At 35.2% G+C, this 19040-nt stretch overlaps 1 protein-coding gene across 8 annotated transcripts in view; it reads right to left on the reverse strand.

The window, feature by feature from the left end:
* The window catches only part of LOC149775909 (carboxypeptidase M-like), a 98818-nt gene that overhangs the window by 59155 nt on the left and 20623 nt on the right, over window positions 1-19040 (reverse strand). For 2 of the 8 annotated variants that reach the window (XM_089943902.1, XM_089943898.1), the window contains exon 1: window positions 12068-12211. The exons of the other annotated variants lie outside the window; for them this stretch is intronic. The gene's annotated coding sequence lies outside the window, so the exon portion shown is untranslated. Of the gene's footprint in view, window positions 1-12067; window positions 12212-19040 lie in introns of those variants that run through there. 8 annotated transcript variants of the gene reach the window in all.

Below are 19040 nucleotides of genomic sequence, written 5' to 3' on the forward strand. Positions count from 1 at the left end.
AACAACTTTTCCATTTGGTCTAAAATGAACAAATTTTGGTATCTTTTTTTTTTATTCTACTAAATTCTATAATTATGGACTGTATTTATCTGTGTCAATTTTACATAAGTAATATCTGATTTGTGCAGCAAGGGAGCTGCGTCTTGACTATCTGCATGTATGTTTCTGTTCTGTCACTGAATGTTTGGAATCGTAATGTTGGAAAAATATGAACTTGTTTAATTGTAATTACATGTATCAAAAAGAGGCTATTAAATATATTGTACATACTGTTTGAGTATAGTAAGGAGGATGTTATTGCACTTAGAATTTTGTCGAAATTACAGTACAATTTCAAAATGTGTAATCAAGCTTAGAACCCATGAAATAAAAAGGTCAAAGGTCAAAGTACATTTGAAGGAGATTCAGGATGTATAACTGTAAGTATATTTTTTGCCATTCTTATTACCAGCTAAAGAAGACATGTTTATGCCTTGTCACTATTATGCTATTTGTCGGGATCTCAGCAATTTTATCACTTGTATGGCATCTATCACTAGCCTAAATATGAAACATTGTATCAAAAAAGTTAACGGGGAAAATTGCAAAGCAGCTGGCATGTGGCAATCCACAAAACAGTTGCTTTAGTTCATTCAAAAACAAATTTAATCAACCAAAATGTAAAGCATCTACTACATGAGTGTACATGATTTGTTTAGAAAGTAGTTCCTAATACACTATACATGTACTACTACTGGGCACATGTCTTGTGCATTTGTGCTATATGAAGGTGTTCAATATCGTAAAATATTGCACTATTCCAACAATGTAAAGGTAACAGACAAAAATGAGCATATAGTAAATGACCCTATGTACCATATTTAGTGATGTTAACTATCCTTCACAAAAATAAACAATATTAAAGCTCTTTAAAAAAAAATGCCCCATGACAACCACCTCAACATTCAGATACACTGTTCTGTCGGCACACATTCAAGAGGCAGCAAATAAAGACTAGTGTTTGTACTGCTGTTTATTATGTTATACTGGTGAGACCACAATATCTAAAAGTAGAAACACTATAATTTATTTTTAGGTACCCTTATTTACTAAATAAATTTATTTAAACTACTTCTCATAAAATTAAATACAGATATGTTAATGTAAATTTTGTTCAAATTATTTTCCCTTTCTTATACACTTAATCGCATATTAATATAGTCTTGTGTACCATACATGATCCTACATGCTGCTCCATCATTTTGTTATGTCATACTATGTAGCAACAAGCATACTGGCTCCTTCATGTGCTTAACAGCACCTAACAAGTGTGTGGCAATGTCCAATTGGTAGAAAATCTATTGGCTCATCCATTTCCTTTGAAAGTCACAATATATTTTGCATGTTATCTTAAAAGTACAGTGTACCTGCTTCAAAAATGTATAATTCATACATCCCTTAAAACTCTTGCAAGGTTAGAAAACTACTTAAATTTTATGTACTGAATGCAAGATTGGTACCATTTTCACTTATTTTCAACATGTTCATCATTGTGCCCACACTGAAGGTTGGACTAGTATCATTTTCATTCGGGCCCCAGTCTAGTGAAAAAAAACCCATGCTGATATGTCTTTCCAATTTGTCAAAGAGACAAAAATATTTTCAAGGTGGCTACCATGGTGGCCATATTTGATCTGATATGCACCCTTTTCATTCAGAACTAACTTGATAAATAGTCTTCTGGAGAAAAACTCATAGTTTTATGAATATCCATTTAGTAGCAATAACAAAATTTTCAAAATGCCTGTCATGGTGGTCATTCAGAACGGCACCATTTTTGCCAAGCACCATCATTAGAAGTCTCCTCACAAAACCCCCAAGATGATATGACTCTGTTCAGTAGGAGTAGCAACAACAAAATTTTCACGATTGCTGCTGTGGTGTCCATATTAGATACCAGATCTGCACCATTTTCATTCACAACCAACTAGTCATCATAAGAACTTCCATTATGGAAAACCACAGGATATGACCATTTATTCGGGTCATGTAGCAAGAACAAGATACTGGAATTGCAGGTGGAACCACTTTCATTTAGAATCAACTAGATATCATTAGAAGCCTTCTGGTGTAAACCTTATCACAATATAATTTCTTTTCTGGACAAGTAGCAATATAACTTCTTTTCTGTACAAGTAGCAATAAGATTTTTAAGATGGCTTGGTAATACTGAACGTCACATTGGCAGCATTTCATTTAAGACCACCTTGACATCAGATGAAGTCTTGTAATGAAACCTATCTTGATATTCACGAATAGCAATTACAAGATTATCAAGGTGGCCATCTTGGATGTCAATGTGGAACCAAATTCATTTAGGTCTACCTGGACATGATAAGAAGTCTTTTGGAGAAACCACCATCTCAATATGACTTCCTGTTCAGCGGTTTTGTTAACAACATTTTCAAGAAGTCTGCTGTGGCAGCCATAACGGATGTCTCAGTAGCAGCATATACATTTAAGATCAAACAGACCTTGGAATGAATGCACGTGCAAAGGTTTTGTGGCAATTCTCTGGGTAGTTTAAGAGGAGTCGATATGATAAACTTGAAATAATGGATGGATGAACAACAGGACATATCATAAGCTCTTCTGGCCTATGACCAGTAACACTAAAAAGCAGTTAAAAAGAAGTGATAACATATCTGAACTAACAGCTGTATGGACTAGGACTAGCTGAGCATAAAAACTTATACAGCATATTTCATACAGTACTAATGTACAGCAATTGAGCAGGTTGTTGAATCACAACCATATGGCCACTGACGGAGGTAGCTATCAGAATCAGTCAATCAGTGGGAATCACGACTTGGTGGAACTGTTTTGAAAAGTAGGAAGGCAATACACACATAGATGATCCCAGCTTAGACTGAAGACATCCACTGCCCAAGCTCTCTGATCTGGTACTGGAGAGACATTAAAGAAGAATTTATTCAGTCTCACAGAGAACAAGTTCACCAAGGGTCTCCCCCACAGTTGGAAAAGTGACTATGCTACTGACACGTGCAGAGACCATTCCACAAGGACCACATCAACCAAGTAAAGGCTCTATGAATTGAGCCGAGGCTAAATGGAAGAACTCAAAAACTACCTGTATAGAGATTTTCAATGTGGGGGAAGGTTGGGATGTAAAGATACTCATCCAGAAGTAGTTTCCATTTTGAAGCATTCTTCCCAAAGATATTTGTTTAAGGCAGAAACATTGATGAGTCAAAACTTACTACTGTACCATTTTTCAATCTTGTCTATTTCCACACTACTAAATGTGCCCTTTTGCAGAAGGGTCTACCTCTTTCCTTAACTGAGCCAGTTTGAATTGGTGAAAAAGAAGGGGGTTGAGAGAGGGGAGAACATTCACACAAAAAATACTGTATCCATCCTTTAGGCCATTATAATCTGAATATGATTTGCAGCATGGCAGAATGGAGCCAAATATCACTCATGATGTCCAACCAAATCCTGAAAAAAAGAGCTAGACAAGTTCCCACTGGGATACTTTGAACAGGAGGACACTGCAGGAGTGGACGGAGCTACCCTTGGGTTGACCCCCTACAAAGACTGTCTCTCTTGGCCTATCCGCAAGAAAACAATGACAGAGGAAGCTTTGAAATGAAACTGCATCTGAGACTGCTGATGCTTCACCCATTTGAAGAACTTGGGAGAAGGTCTCATAGAGCAGTCAGGATTAGTGTATTTAATAGTCTGTTTCAAATTCATCAGAACTGCTGCCAGGGACCTGTGCTGTTGTCCCTCAAATCCTCTAATGCAACAGAAGTGATGAACCTCCAAAGAGTATCTCTGCCTAAGAGAGCTTCTTGCTGTGGTTCAGCACAATTTTTGCTGCCTCCAAGGTGGGATACCTGCAGATAGCACCACCAACATGGAAAAAAAATGACATTAAGTCTTCACCAGAGCCTACTTATTCATTCAAAAGACTGAAGGAGGCTGCTGAAAAGAGACTGGTGTGCAAAATGATCATCATGAGTACGAGCCTTAACTTTTAAGGCCTCCAAGGTTTTGACTGGAAAGCAAGGCAATGCCCAGTCAATATTCCCAGTTCTGACAACTCCTGAGTTCAAGGGGTTGGGGTGGGCACATAAGTCGTCAAGCTGGCAAATGGACCTGAGAGCTGGAGCAGAAACCAGCAGAAGGAACACAGAAGAAGGGACATACCCCACCAAACCCCTGTAGCCTGGCAAATTCATTCCTGGGAATACTTCTGTGCAAGCTTCCAGACCCACAACTGAGTGTAGGAGCAACTAGATCTGGATGAATGCTATCCAGAGAGCCCCTCCAAACTGGTGAGAATCTTTTTGTCCTCTGTGCAGGACGCTTAAAACACATGCCCTGGAGAAGGAGGGAGTAAACTTCATTTAACACCTTATTTAATGCCCAAACTTCCTCTTCTTCCAAAATCTAGCCTGACAGATGGGAAGGAGTTGGAAATCCCAGTGGAGGGGAAGAAACCATTGCCACCAGTTCCTCCATTACTGGTGGATGGTCGGTGATCTGTTTCTGGTGAGTGGTCCAGCAATAATGATCTTATGGACAAGCCCACATCTGATTTATTGTAATGAGATCACTGCTCTTCCATCTTAGTAAGGTCAGATTTGCTAACCTCAGTCACCAAGATAACTAACTTAAGAGGGTGCCACTCATCTCTCAATGGGATCCAGATCTCTCTCTGATGTGTATTTCCTCTTTTGGGAGGAACCAAGCATTGATCTGTCACCAGCACTGACAGCATCATGTTACAAGTCTATACTCCTAAAATAAGCAACAGAAAAGAAGACACAAGCTTTGTAAAATGTAACAAATAATATATTTCCCACAAATAAAAAGTTAAAAATGAGAAAAAAGAAATTACAGAATAGCCAATTAAATCCAAAAATAAACCAAGAATTAAAACACAAGTCCTATCAATGAAAAATTCTAAGTGAATCACAGATCAAATCCCAAAGAAATTCCAAGATGGAAGGCAATATCATCTGTAATAGTCAGCAGTTTACTGATGTGTCAACAGTCTCTTGTTGGATCACAGAAAACATTATTCCAGTCTTTGAATTCTGTATAATTTCCAGGGAATGTCTTTGCCCAAGAATTATTAGAGCACTTTTGTATTTCCCATGAAAACAATCAATTGAAACTCAATAATTTGAAGAAAATAAAAACTCCACCCAAACTAAACACAACATAAAACTTGACATTTCAAGCTGTTAAGGTACAACTAATAAAATTCTTACCATAACATCAGTTATAAGACTAACTAAAATGCAAAACAGATACATGGATGAGGGTCAAGAGTTCATCCTTCTTGAAAGAATATAAGTTTGTTACATGACAAATTTCACTTCATCCAGGTATGACCTTGACTCAAAGAAAAAAAGTTGTTTACCAGAACTGTGACTGATTTTGGAACAAGGTCAGCAACTAGATACAATGTTTCTATCATTAGTTGCTTACATCAAAAATATAAAAACAAATAAAAATCAGGACAAACAGAAATGTACTCAATATCAAATCCAGTAAACAATATTACATTAAATAGCATGTAATGGAATTTAAAATAAAATAAAAAATAACATAAATAATTAAATTAAATATACATAACAATCATAATACACATCATGGATCCATGGCCCTTAGAAGGTCTCCAACCACAGAGTCACAAAATGTTCCCCAACACAGGAAGGGATCCTGGGGGAGGGGAGAGAGGCATATCCCCGGATGACGATAAGAAGAGTAGTCATTTTGTGAGATTTCCACAAAGTCACACATCTGGTCACACCAAAAGCAAACTGGAAAACCATCCATGTATGCATACCCTGTGCACTTATTAAGCAGAAGGAGTGAGTGTCCCACTGGGCCTTACTGAGAACACTCTTACCCACACCTTGCAAAATTGGATGCTCTATAAGATAAAAATTCACACAAAGCAAAATGCCAGGAACCAAACAGTCCAAAAAAATGTACAAGAAAAACACAAAAAGCCCCAGATAATACTCAACTAAAGCAAAGATTGAGGAGACACATAACCAATACAAAAAGGTAGATGAAATGTCAACAATCTGTCATAAGATGAAAACAAAGGCAAAGTCTGATAAGCTAAATTCCAGATTAAAAAAGGAATGTATAATATGATGCTAGCTGTGACTATGGAGTCAGACTGAAATCATGTTCTTTTCAATCTTGGCCCTCTAATCTGTATTGAAGATTGGAGGAAATAATTACCACTTGTCTGGACAGTTGACTAGTCATGGAAAAGGAAACCAATGAAATAGCAGCTGTTTTGTATTACTGCTATTAAATCAATACTTTCACAACATCTCCAGTACTGATGTACAACCCCAACCCTCAGTCAGTGACCCAAGAGTCAGAATGTGAAATCCATCAAATATATGATGCCTCTTCTAATTCCTTTTATGTACCAGTATCAAGCCTGGTCAGAAAAACATTTGAAAATGTCATTGTAATTGAAACTGTTATTCACCAGACTTCTGATCCCAACTCCACAGCAAGGATTACCACAAGGGCAACATAACAATAAAGTTTTTTGAACTACTCAAGTGAAATGGTAATGGTTGGACAGAGTATCACAATTACTGCTAAAACATTGGGATGATTAAATTGGGAGACTGTCCCTAATGTATATCAAACCTAATTTTTAAAACAAAATCTATAGATGAACCCTAACAAGCAGGACATACTTCTGTTTATCTCATTGAAACATCCCTTATTATAAAAACACCCACCACCCTCCTTTCCTCTTTACTCTGCCCAAGAAAGTGGACTGTAACTGACCTTTCAAACTGAAAAGACTCCTCCCACAAATAACAGGTGCAATTTATTTAAAATTCCCCTTTTTTCCTTGAAAATAATCATGGTGACAAACATCAAGATGACTGGTAGGATATAGAGGTACCTAGTGAAAATTTCTTGAAGATTTGAAACTGTAAATGTTAGATAAAAGCAAACTGACATAATGACCCACTCAGTTGGCTAAGCTCTTATCAGACATCAAAACAATACATATGCAATATTAGGTAAACATTTACACATTGATAGGAGATCTGACTTAAAAGCGGTTTCAATGGAATGTTTGTTAATCAGTATTTGACTGACATATCACACCCTGCCAAGAGATCAATTCTACTTCCTTTGTGAAATTCACCAAACCATAATCAAAATTAAGGAACAATCAATTGAAGTCAAGTGGTTCATTTCAGTAGTCATCATTTGAAGGGGGACAGATATTTGTGTCTGTGTATGTGTGTGAGTGTGTGATTAGGATTTTTAACATAGCTTTAACAATTTTTCAGTCATATCACTATGTCTACAGTGTGGCAGCTTATAGTGATGTCTAGCACTGGGGCATCATATCGCAGATTTATAGCATGATGTCCCACCCAGTCCCATTGTCCTGACACCAGGCCAACCAGTCCTATCACTAACTTCTTAATGCTGAACACCTAGCAAGGCAGCAGCTAGTACCATTTTTATTAGTCTTTGGTCTTTGGTATGACTCAGCCTGGTTCGAATCCATGACCTCCAGCATCTGAGGCAGACACTAACCACTGGGCTACCAGAGCAGTTGGGATAGTTATGAGACGTAAAATCATTTTCTCACTTCATAATGAAATTGTTTTGACTTCAGTCAAGCTAGTTGACTTGTGACCAGAAGAACATAGGTCCAGTTCTCACCATTTGACAAGGTGAAGATGCTCAGTAAAGACACTGGACTAATGACTAAATTGGTGCTTTGTTTCCAACCATCGGATTAGCCCGGATGAGCCACTCTAGTGTGTCCTTAGGCAAAGCACTTTACTTGCCTCAGCACAATACATTCAAAGTGATGCTGCACTATAAAATACACAAAACCAAACCAAACTAATCCCACCATGAAAAAAGTCATCATGGTATCCTGCTGGCAAGGCATTCACGTGTTGGATCCAGAATCCATTTCCAAATGCTCTAGAAAAAGTACAAAGGAACATCTTCGGTAAAGATTAATTTCTTGACCTAGAAATGAACAATTTATTTCACTAGCAATTCATTGCTGTTTCTTAATTTTGTTCATTAGCAAATATGATTTTTTTAAAAATATCAACTGCCCCATGGACTTAGGAGAAATATGTTCTGCTAAAAGTGTACATAGCATTAGGCACAGAATTTTGTACAGAACAGTAATTTGACTTTACACTTTTTTTTAATTCAAAGAAACCTCTGTAACAAATTTTTTAGTGTATAGTGTTTTTGTCTGCTTATGAAGACGTAATGTCCAGTGGTCAAATAAGAAACTGCATGACTGATATGGTATTGGGAAGGGAGAGATACTATCAAATGGGGATAATAAAATCAGGTATTGTATGAGGGATAAAAATCTTCAAACAGGTTATTTCAAACAAAGGTAACACTCCTACCATTAATGTATTATGTAATTTTATATCACTTTAAAAAAGTATTCTTTGATGTGTTTGAATAATAATTAAAACAACTCAGCCCATTCATTAAACAAAAATATTAATACCTGCCTTATAAAATAAGTGTTTTTTTTACAGCAGTAATTGTAAATTCTAGAACTGAAAATTTAGGAGTGAAATTGATTAAGCTTCCTTTTATTACCAAAGAAACATAAGGAACTCCAATATCATGCATTTTTCTTGGGGACAGGTGGTGGGTGAGAATTATTTTAAATTTACAATTGATGAGTATTCATTGGTATAAGTGATTATGTGATATATAAATGGACCAGTTATTAGAAACATGAAAGGTACTTGTAAAATGACCATGCAGTAGTACAGTTACAACTGTGCCTATCTGATGAAATGCATTAACTGTAAATTTTAAACAATTGTAATGTGTCCAGTTAGGATAACAAGTGTACACTTAAGAATCCACCATAAACAATATCAAGCCTATGTATACACTACAAGTTAGTTCCTATCATGCATGTTTGGTGTTTTATTGTTTCATGGTACAGGAACACTTTTAAGATTTAATCATAGTGCTACGCCAAAAACTGGATAAAACACCTTGACTAAGGATACACCACAGTAACCAATCTGGACAAATCTAATTCTGGGAATGGAATCTGCATCCTTCTGCCCTAAGACTCACCATGGTAATTGATCATGCACATTTCTAGTTACAAGTCCAAACTTTCACCCCTATGTCAATGCAACATAACACCAGTTATCAAATATGGAGAGCTCCAAAAAAGGTGATGCTGAATTAGCTGCCGAGTCTAATTTAACCAATAAAGTTAAGTAGAAATGGGACAGAAGGCATTATGCTGGTTAAGCTCCAAGAAAATACAGTAATGATGTGCTGCACTGATTTTATCACTGAAATTTCCCTCCATAAGTCATGTTGGGACCAATACATGAATATTAATATTGCCAACTTTTCACCAAAATGTAGTGTAAGCTTACTGGTCCTGTGCATTTATTAAGGCAAATATGGTAGGTAAATTATCTCATGCCAAGGGTATTCCTTGTGTACTTGAATATTAAGGCAAATATGATAGGTAAATTATCTCATGCCAAGTGTATTCCTTGTGTAATTGAATATTAAGGCAAATATGGTAGGTAAATTATCTCATGCCAAGGGTATTCCTTGTGTACTTGAATATTAAGGCAAATATGGCAGGTAAATTATCGGGGCCCCAAGTGGCAGAGTGGTCTAAAGCACTCTCCATTATGGATCACTGCCATCTCACTTCTGTCTGCATGGGTTCAAGTCTAGGATTCGGCCAATGTGGGTATGTGAGAAAGCTTGGCAGTAGCTTCTCGTGGGCCGGTGGTTCTTCCCGGGTTCTTCCTCCACCATTAATACTAGCCACCATGCACAGCCTATCATGTGCTGAAAAATGGCGTTAAACAACAACAGGTAAATTATCTCATGCTAAGGGTATTGCTTGTGTACTTCAATATTAAGGCAAATATGCTAGGTAAATTATCTCATGCTAAGGGTATTCCTTGTGTACTTCAATGTTAACACAAATATGGTAGGTAAATTGTCTCATGCCAAGGGTATTCCTTGTGTACTTGAATATTAAGGCAAATATGGCAGGTAAATTATCTGATGCTAAGGGTATTCCTTGTGTAATTCAATATTAAGGCAAATATGCTAGGTAAATTATCTCATGCTAAGGGTATTCCTTGTGTACTTCAATATTAAGACAAATATGGTAGGTAAATTATCTCATGCTAAGGGTATTCCTTGTGTAATTCAATATTAGGGCACAAATGGTAGTAAATTTTCTCATGCTAGGGCACAAATGGTAGTAAATTATCTCACACTAAGGGTATTCCTTGTGTACTTCAATATTAAGGCAAATATGGAAGGTAAATTATCTCATGCTAAGGGTATTCCTTGTATACTTGAATATTAAGGCAAATATGGTAGGTAAATTATCTCATGCTAAGGGTATTCCCTGTGTACTTCAATATTAGGGCACAAATGTTAACTAAATTATCTCATGATAAGGGTATTCCTTGTGTACTTCAATATTAAGGCAAATATGGTAGATAAATTATCTCATGCCAAGGGTATTCCTTGTGTACTTCATTATTAGGGAACAAATGGTAGGTAAGTTATCTCATGCCAAGGGTATTCCTTGTGTACTTCAATATTAAGGCAAATATGGAAGGTAAATTATCTCATGCTATTAAGGTATTCCTTGTGTACTTCAATATTAGGGCACAAACGGTAGGTAAATTATCTCATGCTAAGGGAATTCCTTGTGTACTTCAATATTAAGGCAAATATGCTAGGTAAATTATCTCATGCTAAGGGTATTCCTTGTGTACTTCAATATTAGGGCACAAATGGTAGGTAAATTATCTCATGCTAAGGGTATTCCTTGTGTACTTCAATATTAGGGCACAAATGGTAAGTAAATTATCTCATGCTAAGGGTATTCCTTGTGTACTTCAATATTAATGCAAATATGCTAGGTAAATTATCTCATGCTATTAAGGTATTCCTTGTGTACTTCAATATTAGGGCACAAATGGTAGGTAAATTATCTCATGCTAAGGGTATTCCTTGTGTACTTCAATATTAAGGCAAATATGGTAGGTAAATTATCTCATGCTATTAAGGTATTCCTTGTGTACTTCAATATTATGGCACAAATGGTAAGTAAATTATCTCATGCTATTAAGGTATTCCTTGTGTACTTCAATATTAGGGCACAAATGGTAGGTAAATTATCTCATACTATTAAGGTATTCCTTGTGTACTTGAATATTAAGGCAAATATCGTAGGTAAATTATCTCATGCCAAGGGTATTCCTTGTGTAACCACTTACTACGTCAAATACTGAAGGTAAATTATGTCAACCTAAGAGGTTTCCTTGTGTCACTGACTAACATCATGCATGCATGCACTTTCCTAGTAAATCTTTAAAATTAACACTTCAGATTAAAATATTCTACAGTACGACTCTCTCCAGTCCGTATCTATCATTCAATCTATTTATCTACATACCTACATACCTGTACAAACTGGAAATTCCATGGGGACTGAATTTTGTTATTTCCATGAAACCAAAGACCTAACACTCAAACAAATTTTGTAAGATAAAAATAAAGCACATGTCCAACTTCAAAACCACCACACAAAAATGACTATGTATCACAAAAATTAATTCTTGGTTCTACATTATCTTTACATATCAGTTCATTTATATGTTGTAAAAGTAAACCTGTTATAATCTGCTGCTTAACAGAGGTTTACAAAAATACAAGGTACTTTGCCATTTAAGGCAGATGACTCCTTACTGGTAATAACAGCTAAGCCTTAACACAAGCTAGACTGAATATATGACTGTATGTCTGTTTATGACTCTACATGCAAATAACCAGTACTTAACAATATGATGAAATTTCTAAGTGGAATGGCTAGCAGCAGGGACATCAATATTATTCACTTTCAGATCTATAGATTTCAGGATTTCAGTACAACTAATCTAAAAACAAGTTATCGAGCAAAGAATGAAAACTAAAAGGTCTGACATCATACCAAATTCTTGTTAATATATTTCCCACATCCAAGTCCTATTATAGAAAAATAATGAATGTCACTATTCCACTGCTTTTCAAACCCTCACTGGTCCATATAATATAGCCTTTTAGCTTACTACATGTGTTCAAACCATTATGCCACATTAAACATGAAATACATCACTGTCATGAGCATGACAACACTACACAAGTTTGCAAACTCATATATGAAAACTTTTTTTTTACCTGGTGGTATCCAGTCCACCAACCCTAAGGCATGTGTCAGTTATAACAATTAACAACATAGCAAGTGACATTAATTGCAATGTTCATTACACACATGTACAAATCCACATGTGCAGGTATAAAATTTGAAACATGAACTGGAGATGAAAACCAGCAAAAATATCACCTTTTAACTCTGCACACCCTATCAAAACTACCACCTAGTCTCCCATGGCCTATCCCAACCAACACAACCCAAAGCTTTTTCAAGATCCTAAGATTCAGTCACCTGAAATATAATGAAAATATTGTGTCAACCCTCTCTAAATTTGTGCAGATGGAAGAGGGGTAGAGTTGTTATGGAAACAGCCTATATATCGAACTCTTTGAAAGAGCTCTGACCAGACTGCTATTACTCTGACAGTGTCTTGCATCCATACAGTATTTTCCCCAGACTGTGCAACCACATGAATCCCCACCACACCTAAAAAACATGAATCTCCACACTCTCAACACAAGCAAATTTATGACAGTTGTGCCAAGATAATTCATTCTTCACGCTAATAAAATCATTATTTTTCATGTTTCATGTGATACTGACATGCTTGGTTGTTATATCAAGTGCCACAATCAAGCATTTTCTCAACATGAACTTTACAAATAATCTACATAATGTGATTCCAGAAAGAGTCAAATGCATTAGAAATACAACAATAAAAGAAGAATTCTGATTGACATTATGCCAGCAAGTAAAATTACTGATATGTCTACTATTAATCTATACAACTTTACTGCAAAAATGTGGTGACAAAAATAGTTTTGGCCCATCATCATCATGACTGTCTAGATTGATCCTGGTTAATTAATCATCAAGTTCTTATCTATAAAACTAAACTAATGACAAGACACTTATATGACTGGAATAGTGTGATCTACATTGGAAATTGAGTACACAGTGATTATAGTGTATGTCAATGTGGTTATGTAGTAGCATTTACTCATCTTAAACTTTTTCCAAATTTTAATACTGATATAATCTAACCCCAATCTATTCAATTCTATCATCAAGAAACTTCCAGATGAAAATAACTGATTGCAAAGACTGTTACTATGGTAACAAAGTACTAACCTGGGATAAGAAAAGACAACATTGAACAATGGATCTAATTATCACAATATAGGATAGTACAGATTTATTTTCTACATTTGCCACTTTCACTGTGACATGACACCATGTGACATTCAGTTCCATTTGTACTGGTTAACACCATTAGGTTGGCTTCATCCCAAAATATCCACGTACTTTAACATGAGTTTTGCTGCGTTTGTTGGGGCATGTAAATAATGATAATCAAAATTTATAAAAAAGACACCAATTACTGAAATAGTCAGTACTGTCAGCATACATGACCTGTATGACTTTAACTATAGTTGTTTTTTATTGCAAATGAATGAAAGCAAACCATGAGAAGTTAAAAATCAGTGCAAATTACCAATCTGTTCAGGCACAGTTAATTGCTTAGATGCTCTTTGAAAAACTTTGCTGATTAAAGTTTATCATAAAATCCAAAGTGACTCCCAGAAGATTTACTGTAATTTCAAATGATACATTAGTTTCCCTGATGAAGAAAGTCAAAGACTTGTTATTTTTATTACCAAGTGCACAACTGATGGATGATTAGCAGTGTGTCACTCTTTCATCATAAAACAATCTATCCAACCTGTTTCCTTTATTGGCATTTCAGCAGTCTCAGTAATAGTAATATCAATTAACCTTAAAAAATCAATAGAAGGCCGCAGAGATATATCTTTAATGTGTACCAGAAACCCACTGTAAACTCCTGAGATTTAGCAAATGTGTCAACCGTCAACATCTTATGTCTACAGACTATGGCACTTTAATTTTTAACATTTTAAACAACCAATGTCCAACACACTTAAATGATCTGGTAATATTAAACAAGAATGATAGGGACTACATGTTGAACCAACAATGAAAGAAATGCTCACTTGTACTGTGACAAATTTCTCTAAGTGCTGTACCTGTGGAGATTCTACAAGATTTAAGCACATGGGTGAACAAAATGGCTGTTCCCATTGGATCAAAAGATCAGCCAGAACAAGTCCAAAGTACACTATTTCAACAGCTATTAAAGTAGTGAAATACAATGAATGAATCACACAATATAGAAAAGGTAAAGTAATAAAGGGAATTAAAAGTTCTTGCAACAATACCCAAGATAAATGAGGTCTTTTTTAAATAGTCAGGATAGCAGTGAGGAAAACCTGGGAAATTCTTTTTCTTTAACAATCTAACCCTATGGGAAATACTAGAAAGATCACCACCTAATGAGTTATATGATATATGAACAAAATCTATCTAGTGTTTAGGAGTTGTGCACAAAATGAAAAACATTTGAACCAAAACCTTAAAACAGATTTTCTATCATTGTGACTCTAGTGCCAAATTCATGTGAGAATGTGTGCCATGGAATAACATCTTCACTTCATAATTATTCATATTAAGTATGCAGAAAATCCATCAAAAATGGAAAAAATTTCAAAATAAAGCCCTAATGCAAATTTTCTTTAGCTATGCTTCAACATCAGAGCGGCAAGCATACATGTCATCCAGTTAAATGTTTTAGGTACATAATGATTCATTTTGTGTATGAATAAAACATTCATTGAATGGTTTAGGTGTGTTGGTCTCTATATTAAGTTTTGATGGGTGGAGACCTAGAATTTCTTGTATGCCAATGAGATTAAGACCAGATGTATGTGTATTTAATTTGACACCTCTCTTTGGTAAACATTACTAAGTACAGTTTTGATCCATCATATTATAAATCTTCATGCGATGTTTTAAACCATTGCATTTTATTGTATACTGTCTTTACTTACTATATACTATTTTAAATTTGTACCATTAAATTGTTGAGTGTCATACAGATTTGAAGGATTGAGAAATTTAATGAAAATGGAACCTGGATTAACAAATCAGTTTGAAAAATAGTGGAGAAAATATGCTGAAAATGATATCTTGGGTTCTGGGATACTCAGTTGTTCATGCAATGGGCAGCGATTTCCCTGGTTTCTCTTGCACCGAGAGAATCACACAGCAGCAGCTAGACTGGCTTAAGACTACTGATTTGTTTTTAAGATATTTTAGTCCAATCTTCTTTAACAGCCACCTTTTGAATGTTTGCTTTATGCTGAATGTTTTATGGCAAAGCAGTACAAGTAGATAATTTAGTGCTGAGGTAATTGGAGTAAAGTGCCTTGAAAGAGCACATCAGAGTAGCTTGAATATGCTAACCATTGAGACACTATGACTTTTGCCTCCATTTGATGACTTCTACAACATGCAGGAGTCCCTACACTTCAAAGAAAATGGTGGGATCAGAAATGCTTAATAGGCCTACTATTAAGCATCTTTGATCCCACTGGTTTCTTTGGGGTGTAGGCAAAATTGCCTCCAAAGATTGATGGTTGCTTAATGTAGACTTTATTATTTAACAAATTTCCAGTAGGAGGACATTTAAAAACATTTTTTTATTTCTGCAGCAAGTTGGTTCTGAGAACCTTTATCTACTGGCTTCTAAAGCTTTTCCAGTATTTATGGATTATTTTGACACAATTTATCCCTTTTATGTCTAGATTACTTTATTTCACAAGCTGTCCATTTAGGTTTATACTGATGTTTGATGCATCTTATTTTTGTTGGTGCATGTTTGTTTAGAATGTTGTTAAAAAGCCTGTATCATGTCAGAAGCAGTGGCAATGTATAAAATATTTTCAATCTCATGGAAAGGTATTTGAGCCATGAGTTGAATGAATTCTTTTTTTATCAAAATGTGTCACATCTCCATACTTTAATTCTGTTTGATGACCAAAGAGAGTGTCTGGTTATACAGACTGAATAGTGGTCATCTACGGCATAAATAGTCACTTTCATTTCACCAACATTTTCCAGTCTGTCGGTGTAGATATGGTCAACAGCTGTAGCAATTTACTTAGTTCTACTTGTTGCATTATCAATCAATTAGAATAAATTATAAGTCTGGAGGAAATTTAACCATTTTTGAGGAGGATCTTTAGCATATCAATATCAGTCTCAGCAATAATGCTTGTCTCATATTCTTCATTTAGAAAGGCCTTTTCTAGTTCATCAGCCCATTCAGAGGTGGAAGAGGATCTATATACAGAACATAGACATAATGGTCTGGATCCACACTGCTGCTATATCAGTTATTTCTAAATCCTCTCTACATCTGAGTCTTAATCAATGTGCAATGTAATGCAGAATACCACCTCTGTGACCATTTCTGCCCTTCCTTTCAATTTCATAATTATCTATATTGAGATATTAGAAATTGTAGAATTTAAAAGATCTCACATATGTATATTTGATTTAATTTATATTTGATTTAATTGAATTGTCTGTCTGTAAGTTTTAAATCTTTTTTAATTTTAATTTCATTATATGTCAAAATAATGTAGTTTTGTTTACTAGGAACTTGATATTTTTTCAGAAAATAGTTTGACGTTGACTCTTCAGTTGTAAACACCTAAAGCTGACCTAGTTCCAGACCTTGATTTCAGAAATCACTGAGACAAGTAAACAACTTTTTAGTTTTATCTTATTCTTAGAGTAAAATGATTGGTTTTTGTAAAGGTCATACATGCTTTTAGATGTAAATACTTATCAAAAATTCTGGAGAGTTAACCCTCATCTGGGAATCTGTGTTGTGTTTTAAAATACTGTATAATCTTTGTTTATAGAGATATTTCTCAGTTGGGAATTATTCTTTAGACTGGAAAGTGTGTGTTTGTTACCAGTCTGGGAATTACATTTTAATGTTTATTTGAATTATTTGGATTCTAAATGATTATATATTTCTACTGGAAATATTTGAGTGCTCATACAGAATTCTTGGACAAAGATATTTAATTAAATTTTATTTGGAATTCAAACACCGGAATATTATTTTCTGTGGTTCACAAAGGACTGTACATATCAGCACTATACTGACTACACCATGTCAATGCCTTCCATTTTGGATTTTTCGTCAGGACTCGAACTTGAATTCCTTAGAACATTTCATTACTAGGATTTCTAAAATGTAATTCATGGATTATTCTTAGATTATTTTTGGATTTGATTATTAAAACTGTAAGTTCTTATTTTTTCATTTTTACATTGTTTTTCCAGGGAAATAAATTATTTGTTAAATTTTTCAAAACGTGCTGTTTATTCAAGCATTAACATGTAAGATAAGACATAATCCCAAAATGTCAACTAAATGACCCCATTCCAGTGGCCTATTGGTTAAAGCATCCACCTAGGATGCGAGAGGTCATGGTTTGAACCTCGGCCAAGTCATACCAAAGACTTATAAAAATGGTACTTAACAGCTGCCTCACAAGGTGCTCAGCATTCAGAGGTTAGTGTTAGGACTGGTCGGCCTAGTGTGACTGGGTGAAACATCATGCTACATGTCTGTGACATGATGCCCTAGTGCTAGACATCACAATAAACTGCCACACTGCAGCCTTCATAGCGATATGACTGGAAAATTGTTAACGCTATGTTAAAAATCAAAATACAAGCATTACCTAAATTAGGAGCAATATAACTGAAATATTGTTAAAGTTATGTTAAAAATCCAAATCACACACACACACTCTATTAAATGACTCTTTCTCATGCAACATTAACTTAATTTTATCTAGTTTAGGTACAACATGGTGAATATTTAAATTTGCTATCCATAAACCTTTCCTATTTAAACCAAATTGTGTAAAGTTAATAAAAGTTACTTACATCAGCTGATAAGACATTGTCTCTTAAAAAAACTACATCATTACTGGAGGAAAATGTAAAAGTAGTCCCAGTATTGTCGCTATTAATTCCAATACAACAAGAATTACATAACCTGCCTGATATTGGAAAGCCTTCAAGGGAGGGAGAGTTATTAAGCACTTAATTACTACATGTATATTAAGATTCTACTTCTGGAACAGTCACATCATCTGACCTTGTAAAGTCTGTATGTGTGCTCCTTCTAACATAAACTCATAGTTGCTAAGGTTCATTTTTATTTTATTGTTTTCTTTTTAATGTTTGCTACAGTATTTGTACAGTGACTTTTTTAGATATTTCACAGCTTTTACACACCCACCAAGTCACCCTCTGCAAACAGATTAGATAATGCCTGAAAACTATTCACTTTCAAAAGTGTATTGAGGTTCTAATCCAATTTATTGCTGGCTATATGTTACATAGGCCTGTACTTCATTGCCTTTTACATATTGGTAAGGCAAGACTTTTGTTTATGTCCTAGTTTGTTACAAGTATTGCAAAGGATCTGCTTTCCATGAAGACACCTCTATGTTACATGTCCCAGCTCTTCACAGTATTGACAACAGTCAGACACCTGCCTAACCCTTTTTATAAATTGCGGGGCAGTAATCTATTGGATAAGTGGATTCCGTCTCTCTGATATAACTGCATGTTCAGTGTACCTTGTCTATGAAGAAAGTCCTATATTGTGGAATAAAGAGCAACTGGAAGTTTTTCAAATACATGTACTGAGATCATCTTTTAATGGAGACATCAGTACACGCCTTCTTGGCAGTAGATCCGAGACAACTATTTTGAACTCTGTATTTTTGGACCAAATGGCATACAAAAAACTTTCATAGTCATATTTGATGCCCTGTATAGATTGGCCACTGATATAATTATTGCCACCAATGAGAAG

This window comes from Sinohyriopsis cumingii, chromosome 19 (assembly GCF_028554795.1).
Source record: "Sinohyriopsis cumingii isolate HCF-2022 chromosome 19, ASM2855479v2, whole genome shotgun sequence".
NCBI classification, from domain to species: domain Eukaryota; kingdom Metazoa; phylum Mollusca; class Bivalvia; order Unionida; family Unionidae; genus Sinohyriopsis; species Sinohyriopsis cumingii.